The 12,565-nt window shown below is 42.8% G+C and overlaps 1 protein-coding gene across 3 annotated transcripts in view; it reads left to right on the forward strand.

Moving 5' to 3' along the window:
* The window catches only part of SLIT3 (slit guidance ligand 3), a 494,398-nt gene that overhangs the window by 281,629 nt on the left and 200,204 nt on the right, over nt 1-12,565 (forward strand). The gene's annotated exons all lie outside the window — the stretch shown is intronic.

The raw sequence follows: 12,565 nt of genomic DNA on the forward strand, positions 1-12,565 counted from the left end.
AGTAGATAACTATATCTGCAGCTGAAAAAAATGCATTGGTAAAACTGCTTTTGATCTAAAGATCAAATAGTGTCTTTTTTCTTGCTGTTCAAAAGGTTATGCATGCAATGTAGGTATATATGTGTATATATGTGATGATGAAAGCATTTTAAAATTAAGGTTAAATGAAGAAAAATAATTTTTAAAACTTAAAAGGTAGAAATAAGATAAATATAAGTTAGATTTTATTTATGTAGCTTATCTAGTCCTGGGCATAGGAATAAAGAAAATTTAAGAGCTGCTTTTAGGACAGAAGTAAAAAATAATGTCAAAGTCATAGGAAGACAAATAATCACTATTTCTATGTTTATTAAGTTATCATAAATGAAGCCATTTCTTGTTAACTGGTTCAATATTTTTGAAGAAGCATTACATTTCTTTGCGTTTAGAAAACATCCATTACATTTTTATTTTGAGGTGAATAATCTCAATGCATTGGATTTAATCTTTACGAGCAATGGATGGCCATGCTTGGGACATCTGCACATCCTTAAGAAACAAATCTAGAAATGCTATAAGACCATCCAGAAACCTTTGCTATGATGTACCATGTTGCTGGATTGTTTGAGAGAAAATAGCTTGGCCAGTTGAAAAAGCATCAATGGCTACATAAAGCCATTGATGGAAACAACGTTCAGTTGTGCCGTTGACTTTTTAAAATTGCTTTTATCCCCCATGTCTTCTCAGTGCTGGGTGGGGTGAGGCTTCTTGGTCCATAAGCACCAGACTATCACTTGGAGTGGGCTTTATTTGAGGGTAAAGAGATGAGAACACAGTGCAAGCCAGGCTGATGGCTGTGCTGGAGGGGTGAAGCAGCACAGACTGGGCAAGGTCTCCGTTGGGTTGCGTCTGAGAGCAGCAGGGCTTTGCTGGAGAAGGGAGCGTGGGGCACATGGCTGGTTTTGGCCCCCATTGCAGGACGGGGATCGATGGATTGCCGCAATGCAGCACCTCTGCGACGCCGCCTTGGAGGCCGCCAGGAGCCCCCGCTGGTGCAGGAGGCGGCTGCAGGCTGGGCGGGCTCTGGGGAGGGGGAGCCCACCCCGCAGCACCCACGCTTCCTACTGGCTCCTTGGGCAATTCCAGTGGTGTCTTAAAAGGGTTGGGTCCGTCTCTGTCTGTGAGACATCCCGTCTTCCCGTCCGCGGGAAGGGCGTTAGGAGCCAGGTGAGCCACTCCAGCCGAAACAGACCCTCCACGATGGCAGGTATATCTTATTTTGGGTGCATGCAGATAAATGGTCATGTGTGGAGAACAATAGACTCCTTTTCTTTAGCTACGGCTCGCGCTTGTAGAATATTCCTGAATAGATCATGGATGCGTCGAATTTTTTCTGTGTATATTTTATTTTGTGCTTTTTCTCTGTGGACTGGAGACAAATGAAACACTGTGAGTATATTCTGTTCAGATTGTGATGGTTTCTTACCTGTATTGCATGGGTATAAGCAGATATTGCTGCTTCTCTTGGGTAGGTGGAGTTTGGGAGAAATGTAAAAATTGGAAAGATAGGCATTTTTAAACATATTGACATTTTTCTTGTGTGATACACACAAGCACTGTCTAATGCCTTATTAAAATAAAATCCTGATGGAAAGCAGATCCCTTTCCAGCTTTACCAAGAAACGTAATTGTCCTTGTCTAGAAACTACATGTAGTCTTTGTTCTTCCATAGCATTTCTTTCCTCTAAAAATGTAACTTTTCCTTAACAACTGCCCATACATGCAAGTTTAAATTCACAGAATGTGTGTATCACACAATCCCTATTTCATTCATGTGGATTTATGCTAGCCTGTATTTTAGCCTTAATTTCCAGCATGGATGAATTGCAGATAGGTGCATGACATACCGTTAGAGTATTAAATTATTCCACAAATACCTTCTCAGTCCCTTGCACTTTGGGGAGACAATTTTGGCAGTTAAGGTGAAGTGTTTGTTCTCTCTTTAAAAGATTGTCTTGGTTTCCTTCCTCTGCTGTCCAAAGCCAGGAGCTGCCTTTGAGGTTCTTTGCCGCACCATGGCCATTGTCCTCTCGCTGGAGCTGTGGAAGAGCTCTTCCTGCTGCTCTCTCCCAGTGGGAATGCCAATGGCATTGGGAGCTGAGGGGCAGCTGAGGCACTGAGATCAGAGTGGGCTCTGGCCAGAGCATTAAGGGGCATTATTTTGCCTGCAGGACCCGCTAGTTCTGCTGTTGGGAGAAAATTGAACCCAGGGATTCTGGCAGTCCCTGCTCTGTGGGTTCCCATTGCCACCTCTTACAAGGTGTTGGTAGACCCTTTTACGTTTGGCTGAGCTGCCAGCAGTGCCATGTCACTGTGGGGCTGGTGGCTCGTCCCTCTTTGTTCCCAGGGGGCAGCGCGGGTCCCGCAGCCCTGCAGGCGCTGCCGCATTGCGGCACTGAGGCGTTCATGGGCTGCCACAGTCACCATCCCTGGGAGACTGAGCATGGCCACAGAGCACCCACAGTGGATGCAGAACAACATTTTCATCATTTTCCCTGCCTCAGAAAAGGCAACTGATTTCTGTCTGCCCCTCAGAATGGCTTTTCTGTTGGTGGTGTGTTACTCAGACGAGCATGGAACTGATGTTCATTGTGGGGGGAAGGCTGTAAGAATAGAGAATGGAATAGAATTTTTTTTTACCATAAAGCTGTAGCAATAAGGCTTCAGTGTACTCAGGGCAGGACAAATTAAAACACAGCTTTGAAGAATGATACCGTTCCTTTCTGATCCAATGTTAATCAATTTCTTTAGAATGTCTTTTGGTGAAGTCCTGTAAGGAAACAGTAACACTCAGCTGACTGAATGCTGAAACCTTTTACCTTGGAAATCTCCATCATTACAAGCAATCAGCCTGAACAAATGATCAAAGTTGCTTGCTCCTTTCAAATTTTGGAGTTGAACTGTGTTAGTTTGAATTGGATTGTGTTTATAAAGCTGTTTCAGCTCCAGAAAGGACTAACCTGAAAGAAGTCTTTAGGCAGGGACCTGAGAAACTGCTTTATTTTGCTGAGGAGCTGATGCAACAAATATAAGGTTTGTATAATTTGACTTCATGTTGTTGATTCTTTTTCATCTTTTCCATAAATTCACTGTGGTAGGCTTTCAGACCTCTGTATGCATTGAGAACCCAATACTGTTTCCATTGATTTTGTCAGGAGCAGCACAGAATCCATAAACCACAGTTCCTGACATGCATGCAGCTGGGGGACACCAAGAGCCATGCTTGGTATCTCTGTATAACCTAAAAAACCCCAAAACCAACTCTACTTAACAATGAATTTATCTTAAAGTGAAATAATTGTATTGTAAGATTGTATTAATTCATTTAACAAGAGCTTTTCAAATGAATCTACAAAACAAAATTTAGGGGAGTTTAAAGGGAATGCAATTATATTTTTGATTTTGGTGGCTCCTGTGAAAATCTGTGCCTAAATAAATGGATTGCAGGGACTAGATTCACTCCCTGCTGAAATCAGCAATGGGATTTGCTCTGACTTCAGCAGACATTGGGCTGGGTATTATGACAATTGGAGTCGTTCCCAGTGGTTTTAGGCAATAATATCAGCCCTGAAATTTGGTACCACAGAGAAACATCAAAACCACCCTAATGATGCAAAAGATTTACTCAGTGTTCACATAAATCCTTTTATTTCTTTTAGTCCAAATCAAAATTGTGGGTGTAATTGGGACTTAGAGCCACAGCAGGCATTCCCAATACAGTGTACTGAAAATTGTGTAGCCTTTGGGCAAAGACCTGAGAAAATTTCTTGATTCAAAAATAAAAAGGAAAGCCAGTGTTTCATTTGCAATTTTTGAGTTTAGAAGAAAAACTCATTGGAGAATCCTTCATTCAAAAATAAAGCAGTGGCAGAATAATTTCAGCCTGCATTCTCTTGTCTTTGCACCACTGCTTTTATATTTTAATTCAGGCTGAATGGAATTTGTATTTTCTGCCTAGAATTAAAGTGCCATGTAAGATTGAAAAGCTGATTGAAACTTCTCTAAAAAGCTTTTCCAACTCTCACTAGGCATAGATGTTAGAAAGAATTGGGAGATGCAACTGGTATATGTATTTTGTACAGCTGATAGAGGTGATTTGATTGTGTGGGAAAATAGCAGTGTCTTTCAGTGCACAGAAAGAGCAACTTCCTCTAGGGGAAGCCATAAGACATTTCATGTCAGACCACGTGAATGGCATTCTTGATTTACCATCTAACAAAGTACACAATTAAATTTGTACCCACTTTCTCTGTATAAACTTTATTATGTTTTATTTTACCTTATCCTGTTCTCTGCTTTATCTTGTTCTGGAATATTTCATTTATTTGGGTGTTGGTATAAGTAAATAAATTCAGGCATAATTATATGTATGTGCATATCTAAAAATATCTATAAATGATCTATAATTATCTATAATTTTTCTATAAATTCATGGCTAAAGGTAACACCAGAAAGGTTTGGCAATATGTTACCAAAATCCTTAATTTTGCTCATGCTTGGTTTTTTCCCAGCATTTTCCTGCTGCAAGTCCTCTTTTCCCCTGTCCCTTGCTCTTAACCTCAGCTCCTGAGCTTGCCCATCCCAGAGACTCCAGCCAAGGCACAGCCAGACTCCAGGGAGAATTAATGCAGTAATTACAGGACTTAAGTTAATATGCCCTAAAGTTATCACTGTGGGCAAGTGTGAGCATCCTGCTTCTTGCCAGGTGACAAAACAGGCATGTTAAACAAAGAATCTGTTATTATAATAACTCTGTTTCCCTAAAGCCTGATGGTTTTGAAAGTAGTCTCACTCCTTCAAGGAGGAAAAAAAAATCTGCCTTAAACATCTGGCCTTTATAATAAACTTAAATAGCTAAAATCTGACAGTTATATGCAAATTAAAATTAGCCACAGAATGGGAAAAACCAGGCAATTGTAGCAGTAAACACTGTCGGCAGTTTTGTGTATAATTCTGTGCTAAGCTTATTTACTTTATTTTTTCCATATATTTCTAAAACAAAGATTTTCTTTCCTCTCTCTCCTTGAGATGTTCATATTTCTGATGTCAGCTTCCCAAGTTAACGATGCTGGAGCCTCTCACGTTGCTGTGATGAGAACATTTGTGAACACATTGTCAAAAGACTAATACTAGAACAGAAACCACAAATTGGCAACCAGTTATTTTTATTTCAGTGGCTTCTTCATGTCACCTGGACACTATTTAGACCATTATTTGCCTGGGCTAACGTTGTGTTTAAAAATAGCACTTTTCTGGTGCCAGCTCATTTTAGAGTTGGGTACAAATATTGAGACAAACCCCCAGCTGTTATTGCTTGTGCTGCTAATTTGAGGTGTCAGCTCAAAGCTCTGCTGCTCTGTGGCAGTGAATGAGGCCCCTTGTGAGATCATTATGTTTCCTAACAGTGCTGAGGAACAGATTAATCAGTGCAGCATCAGTTGCTTTCATTATCTGCCCACATGGTAGTTGTGGGCTTTAACTTAAACAGTCTGTGGTGAGATCAAGGAATTGAGTACAAGAGGCACTCGGGGCTCACCACAGCTCAGAGGAGATGCAGTTGAGTTCTGGGCATTGCCAACAAGCAAACCTTGAAAGTCGAGGGTGGCTGCACTCAGTGCTGAGGGATGGAGTGCTAAAGCCACTTTGCTTTTTTATCAGAGGCCATAAGAAACAGTAAATATTTGATTTAATACAAATTCCTCCTGACCTGTGTGAAAAAATAGCTCTTTACAGCTATTGGAAATATAGCTCCTTTTGCCCTGCAATCTGAAAGTTAATTACAAACATTAATTATGGCAGTGGATGAAACTCAAGTCTTGTGTTTATCACTAAATACAGATTTAGATTCACTTTTTGGAATTGTTGCTGTTAGTTTTATTGGGTGCTATATCAGGGCTGGAGGGGGTCAGAAGCTGTCATCCCCTGTCCCTCTCTGGGGCAGGCCCATCCAATGCCATTACTGACAGGGATTCATTTACAATTTGATTTCAGGCTTCCCTCCCGATGGCTGCACACTCTGTAACAGCTCTTTTCTCTATTTTTCCTGTTCTTACTGTAAGAAACATTTTCCCTGCATCTAATGAAAATCCCTCTTTCTGAAATGTAAACCTGTTACTGCCTTGCTCACCCCCTGCCTGAGTGCATACAAGGAACAGAGGATGTCTTTTTCCTTTGCAGTGACATTTTATGTAGTTGAATGGAGCTTTAAAAGTAAGTGATGTGAAACTGCTAACACAGAGGTCTAAGGTAATGGTACTGCTAGTGCTAAATTATGCTGCTGGTCAGCTCCCAAATTCATGTTTCATCTCTGCATTTCAGACAGACCCTGAGATCCTCCTTTTATCTGCATAAATACTGATGGTGATCTCTAATCTTGCACAGGCTCAACTGTTTCACTCCACATGTGCACTGGGAAAAAAAGATTTCTTCACTTTTATTTACCAATACTACACACACAGACAGCCCCAAAGCTTTGGGGTCTTGGATAAGTCATGTTTCTGGCACTGGCAGGGACAGAGTAGTGCTGTCTTCTGAGCTCCACTGGCAACTTATGCTGAGCTGTTGAGCTTTTTATTTATTTTTTTTCTCCTTTTTGCCTCACTTCACCCACTTCTGAGTAGATGTAACATTATCAAAAAAACTATTAGCACGAGAGGCTTAATTATGCTTGGAGATGCCTTGGTTAAGTCTGAATGAATTTCCTGGTCTCATTTAGTGGATGTGTAGCTGCACTGGGGATAGGAGCTGGGAGCCATGGCAGTGATCTGGGAGTATGACAGTAATTCACTCCTGGGAGCATTCCCAGCTGCAGACACACCATTCCTAGCTATCCATTGCATGCACATGGATAATAATCTTGCATTAGGCCCAATTACATGGTGTTATGGGCACACAACAGGGGGATTACACACCCAGCCAGGAGCACCCCCTGACAGAGCAGGGGGGTAATTGGAGGAGACAGAAGGAAATGTTGGCTGTTAGTGCTCCCAGTGCTGCAGGGCCTGGCACAGCTCAGCCCTGCCAGCCACTCCCTTTCAGTGTCTCACTTTCAAAACCCAGGTTTATCACAGAGGGAGTAACCCAGCACCACCTTTTCACAATGTGTTGAGAGAGTTTTGAGTGGGAAAAGGAGCTGAACATCGTTGTTTGACTTAGAGTGAAGCCCACAGACACGTGGAAGCCTTGCTGCCGAAGAAGGGCTGGAGTTTGTAGGATTCCTGATATAAATCCTGTGTTAGAAACCTGTAAAAAATCTGCACTGCTCAAACATAAAATGCACTCAAAACCAGCAATAATCTAGTACATGAGATGATGCCTTTGCAGAGCTCTTCCTCCATCTACAGGATGTCTCACAGATGAGATGGACCCAACCCTTTTAAGACACCACTGGAATTGCCCAAGGAGCCAGTAAATGGATCTGAATATTTCTTTCTAACTGAGAATTTTGCAAATGCTATGGTGTCTCATGGTCAGCCAAATGTGACACAAAAGCAGCCTGGTGTGGATCAAACCCTGAATGGCCAGCACAGCAGGCCTCTAGTAACCATGGGAGATGCTTATTAAGCCTTGGGGAAAAGTGTTTTCCCAACTGGAATTGAGTTTGAATTAAAATGTCTCAGTTTGATTGGCTGTTTTGCTAATCAGCTGCAGATGTGGAATGGGGAGGAAAGCAGTCCCTGTTACTGACAAGTAGCAAAGGGCAGCATCCAACAGGTTCTCCCCTGCCCCTTCACTTGCATCAGTTCAGATTGAAACAAGAAGGAAGCATCACTGTGGCTATTGCACTGGACTGATGCACATTCTGAAAATGCCTTGAACTTAGAAAAATGGACACCTGCATTGTTTGGGTTTTTTTCCCATTTGTCAATGATCAACTAGGATACCAGAATTTTTTTTTTAAGCTGGGATGTAGCAGGTGGTATTGTCATCAGTGTTGTGTGTTAAACAAAAAAACCACAACCCTCCTGTGCATTTTCCTGCCTAAGGGTGACTGGAAAACATTAGGCCAGTCACTTTTTACTAAATAGTTAATGTTTCAGATATTTCTGTTGTGTAGGGTAACATTTTCTGTCAGAGGAGATCCTTTTGGTACTAAACCAGATTAGAGCACGAGGACATATTGTCATGAAAAAATCTGATTTCAGATGAAATAGTTGACAGGCATTCTGTTGTTTATTATATGCTCTCAATTATATTAATTGAATTCTAAGTAAGGGAAGCAAATTCTTTGTGTGATCTGTGATATACAGAATTGAGATTGAATCTTCACCTGACAGGCTGGGATTTCTGCTCTCTGAATTTATGCAAGGGACCTGAAAGGTGCTTAGAGATTCTGAGTATTTAAAATAAAATACTTGAACTATTAGTAGGGTTGAAAATTTAAGTATTTTCATTTTTTCTCAAGGCCTCTGCCATAGAAGTTGTGTGATTTATTCTAGAATTAGGAGTATTGTTTTCTTCTGACTCTAATCAGTCCTATGCAAGGTGGAGAAAGGTGTAAAGGATAATGCATAAATATTATTGAAAAAAACCACAGACAAGACAGTCATTTCTGCAGGCTAGAGATTTTAATGTATTTACATTGAGTCTGGAATTACCAGCTCTGTGTCAGGGAACTGCAGTGGTGTTCATGAATTTGGAGCAAGTCAGAAGAGAAAAAAATGCAACTGCATGGAATTAAAATTGCACCAGAAGTTTGAGGAAGGAGATAAGTAATTGTTTTCAAATCGTGACAGGAGTGCAGACTGAGCACTCTGTCCTTTAGGAAAATTCAGATTAGTAGGGGCCATAAATCAGCTTTGTATTTCAGAAGGAGGGAGGCAGCTCCACGAGTGCCTGTAGCCAGTTTGGCAGAGCAGTGAGATGGGAGAGCAGCTCCTCTGGGGCTGTAAATTGGAGTCAGTGGGACTCTGACAGCTCTCAGTGGTGGAGGCTGTGCCACCTCAGAGACTGCTGAGCTCACCTTCTGCATCTTCCAAGTAGTCCTTGGAGGATCCTCAGGGCTGCTGCAGTCTGCTTCTGCTTACCCTGCAGGATGTGACAAGGATCACAGCCCAAGGTGGGAAGTTGGCTGGCATAAATAACATTGTCTGTAACCCCAGTTTCCTGAGTCAGCATTTTGGGTGTGCATAGTTTACAGGGAGAGGACTTCTGAATGAGAGGACAGTGCTTTGTCAAGGGACGTGTTGGGGTCTGGAACAGGTGGGAGTGGAAGGGGCTGAGGACCACTCAGCAGAATATGTGTCCCCTTATGATGTTGGAGGAGTCAGAAGATTCTGGAATTCCTATTTCTTACAGCTTCCTGGCATTTACAAATCTCTTTCTATGGATTTGAATTTTGGGTGGATCAATCCTCAGATTGGGACCTTGGAGCAGCCAGCAGACAACTGGAGCATCATTTATTTTTTCCCTTCATGTACTAAAAATGCTGCTTGTACTGTGTGTTCACCCCTGCCAGAGGGTGATTAAAAAAATCATTGCTGGGGAGGAATGATGTGCATGCTGGAAAGCCTTGCAGGATGTCCCTAGAGCACATCTCTACCTGAACACGTTCCCATGCCAGAGTTTCACTGCCTGGGAGCTGAGAGCTGTGAGGGTTCAATCCCTGCAGCTCCAGCTGGGCTGTGGTGCAGACAGTTCACTGGCAATTAGTGCCCTTTGCAGTGTTTGTCCTCCTCTGTTCTGAAATAATTGCTGTTATCATAGATGTTTTATTGCCTTCATTATGGTTAACATTTAAATACCAATGAAATAGTATTCTACTAAGTTATCTATGCAGTAGCTGTCTGCTAGAGTTATCCCTGAAATTTGTGTGTAAAGAGAATATTAATTCAGTGCTGATTTAGGATTCTTAGAAGGAGGGCTATATATTTGTCAATGAACTATGGGGAACCTTTGCTTATTTGAAAATAAGCAAGTATCTGAAACCTTTGCAAAACCTGAGCCACTCTCATTGTCTTGTGAGCAGAAATGCTGTGTGATTGGAATAATGCTTAGTCTGTTGAATAGAAATATTTTAAGGACCTGTAAAATATTTTTGAATCATCAAGTCATAACAGGTGACCTTTCTGCATGCAGATGAATTGCACTGAGGGACAGGGATGTGTTCTCTGCCCTCAGTGCAGAGGGAAGCTCACTGTCACAGCCTGCTCTGCCTGAATCCAATCTGCATCCTTTAGAAATCAATAGGAAAATCTCTCTTGAATTCCTATGGCCCCCATTGACTCCTGTAGTGCCATATGTGACTGATTCAGACATCAGCTACGTCTGTGATTTAATGTTTGTGAGCTGACTTCACATGTGGCTTTTATTTATCACTGCATACCTAAAATCTTCCATCCCAGTGCATAACTCATTTTAAAGTAAAAAGCAGCAAAAGCACAGGGTTGTCTCAGAATTATATTTTTATGTTTACAGGGGAAAAAAAATGGTGATGCAATTATAAACTCCATTTCTGAGCCCTGTTTGAACTTCCCAACATGTAAAGAGCAAACACATACAGATACTGAAGGGTGGGTGTGTTGATGAATTTATTCATGCACTCTCACTGGGTTTGTTCCCTTTCTGAAATTGTTGTTCAGGCTTGTTTTTGGCTCATTGACCATAAAAGACTTTGGTTCCATCGCTGGGTAAATAAGGTAATGGAGCACTAGCATTGTGTGACAGACAGGTTCATGTTGCTCCCTGCCATCTGCCCCAGTGGGATGTGAGCTGTCCCTGTGACCTTAGCAGGGACTGAGGCAGGGCTTGCAGCCCTATCACTGCTGCTCAGGGTGCCCCAGCCCAGCACAGCCCTGCAGGCTGGCAGGCACAGCTGGCAGCTCCCAGAGCTGACTTCCAGCTCTCCTGCTGGAGCTGACAGTGTCTCCCTCTTCATCTTGCCCTTTACATTTTTAGTAGGCTGCCTTTGAGTCCTTGGGAATTGAGAACCTGAATCCACAAACCCAGTGGTTTGTACACTCATCGGTCCCAATACTTGGCTGTGTGTTCCTTGTCCAACTTTTAACATCTTTGAGTTTTCCAGAGGATCTGGAATGAATACTACATGTTATGCTCTAAGTTATCATGTGCTAAGACTGACAGCTCTTATCAGCCTGGTGTGTGAACGTGTGTGACTTGACTGATACAGATCTCTGGCAGCAGACCTCACATGCACATTCCAGATTTCCAAAACTCTGCTTTTACTGACGTAACTCTCTCTGCTCACAGATTTGGAAAGGAAGGGTGACTTTGCTCTGTTGGTGCAGTTTGCTGTCATGGGTATGTCAGCCCCCAAGCTGGCTCCAGATTGCCAGTGCATCCATCTGGTGCAGCACTCTGCTGGAATACCAGCTCTGGAGACTACTTGGGTGCTGTCCTGCCAGCATGCAGCACAGCAGCAGCAGCAAAACAAGCTGCCAGAGCTGCTCCCACCCTGCTCCTGAGTGTGTCTGTGCAGGGCCAGGGTACCCTGCAACCTCCTGGCTTTGCCAACGTCTGGGTGTGTGTCTTCCTGTGTACCCAAAACCCAGTCTTAATAGGGTAAAATCTTAATTAGCTGTAATCTGCTGATGTTTTAGAAGATGGCTTTGCCAAGGGATTTCTAGGCAGAATTGTAAAAATGGTTTTTGAATTGGCAGATGACCAAGAAAGAGAGTGAACTCCTGGCAGACTTTTCTAGAGCTTTTGATTAAATGTCCTATACAAATACATGACATTGGAATAGCTGAGTAGTTCAGGGAAGGATGAGGTGCTGTTCCTGCTTCAGCAGGTATGTATTTATGTATTCTTCAGCACATACATAAGCACACAAAAGCACTGTCTTCTGCCAAAGTGGCCCTGTGGAATTCTGTGCCCCTTGTAGAAAGTAGAGGCTGCTCCCTGCCCTGCTGCATGTTTCAAACAGGCAGGGGCAGGACTGGCCATGCTGGAACACTGAGTGACGCCAGCCCTGTCCATTCTCATGACAAACTGCATTTGCAGATTTGGTGCTCTTGCAGCATGGCAATTATGCCCTGTGGAAGTGCTTTCCATTTCCTGTGCTATCTTGATAAACTTTATAGCTTCTAATTTGCTGGAGAGTCATTGATATAATTAGGAGCTACACAAATGGGAGCAGCACACTCAGCTGATGGTAATCTCAGTTCATTCTTCCTGAGAAGCTCTAAGGGGGTCCCTCCAGCAGCCCAGATTTTCTCTTTAGGCTCAGCTTTGACAGAGCAGCAGCAATCCCTCTGTGCCTGGGTCAGGACATGCTTTATTACAGGCTGCTCCACTCTCCATCTATTTTTTCCTGAGGAAGGGGAGGATTGGGAGCCCATCCATCTGGGTGTTTCTGAGGAGCAATGGGGGCTGTCTGTCCATGTCAGCAGGCTTTGCTAACAAGCCTGGGAGAGCCAACAGCTCTCTTTTGGTCACAGTACATCCAAATCCTTCAAACTGCCTTTAAATGCTGTGCCCAAGTGTGTTGTCCCCCTACTCACGTTGTATTTGCTGGGAAATGCCCCAGTGAAGGCAGGAATGATGAATTTGACTCCATGTTCTCAGA

This window comes from Agelaius tricolor, unplaced genomic scaffold (assembly GCF_023055355.1).
Source record: "Agelaius tricolor isolate 1412-34295 unplaced genomic scaffold, bAgeTri1.0.p SCAF_18, whole genome shotgun sequence".
Classification (NCBI taxonomy): domain Eukaryota; kingdom Metazoa; phylum Chordata; class Aves; order Passeriformes; family Icteridae; genus Agelaius; species Agelaius tricolor.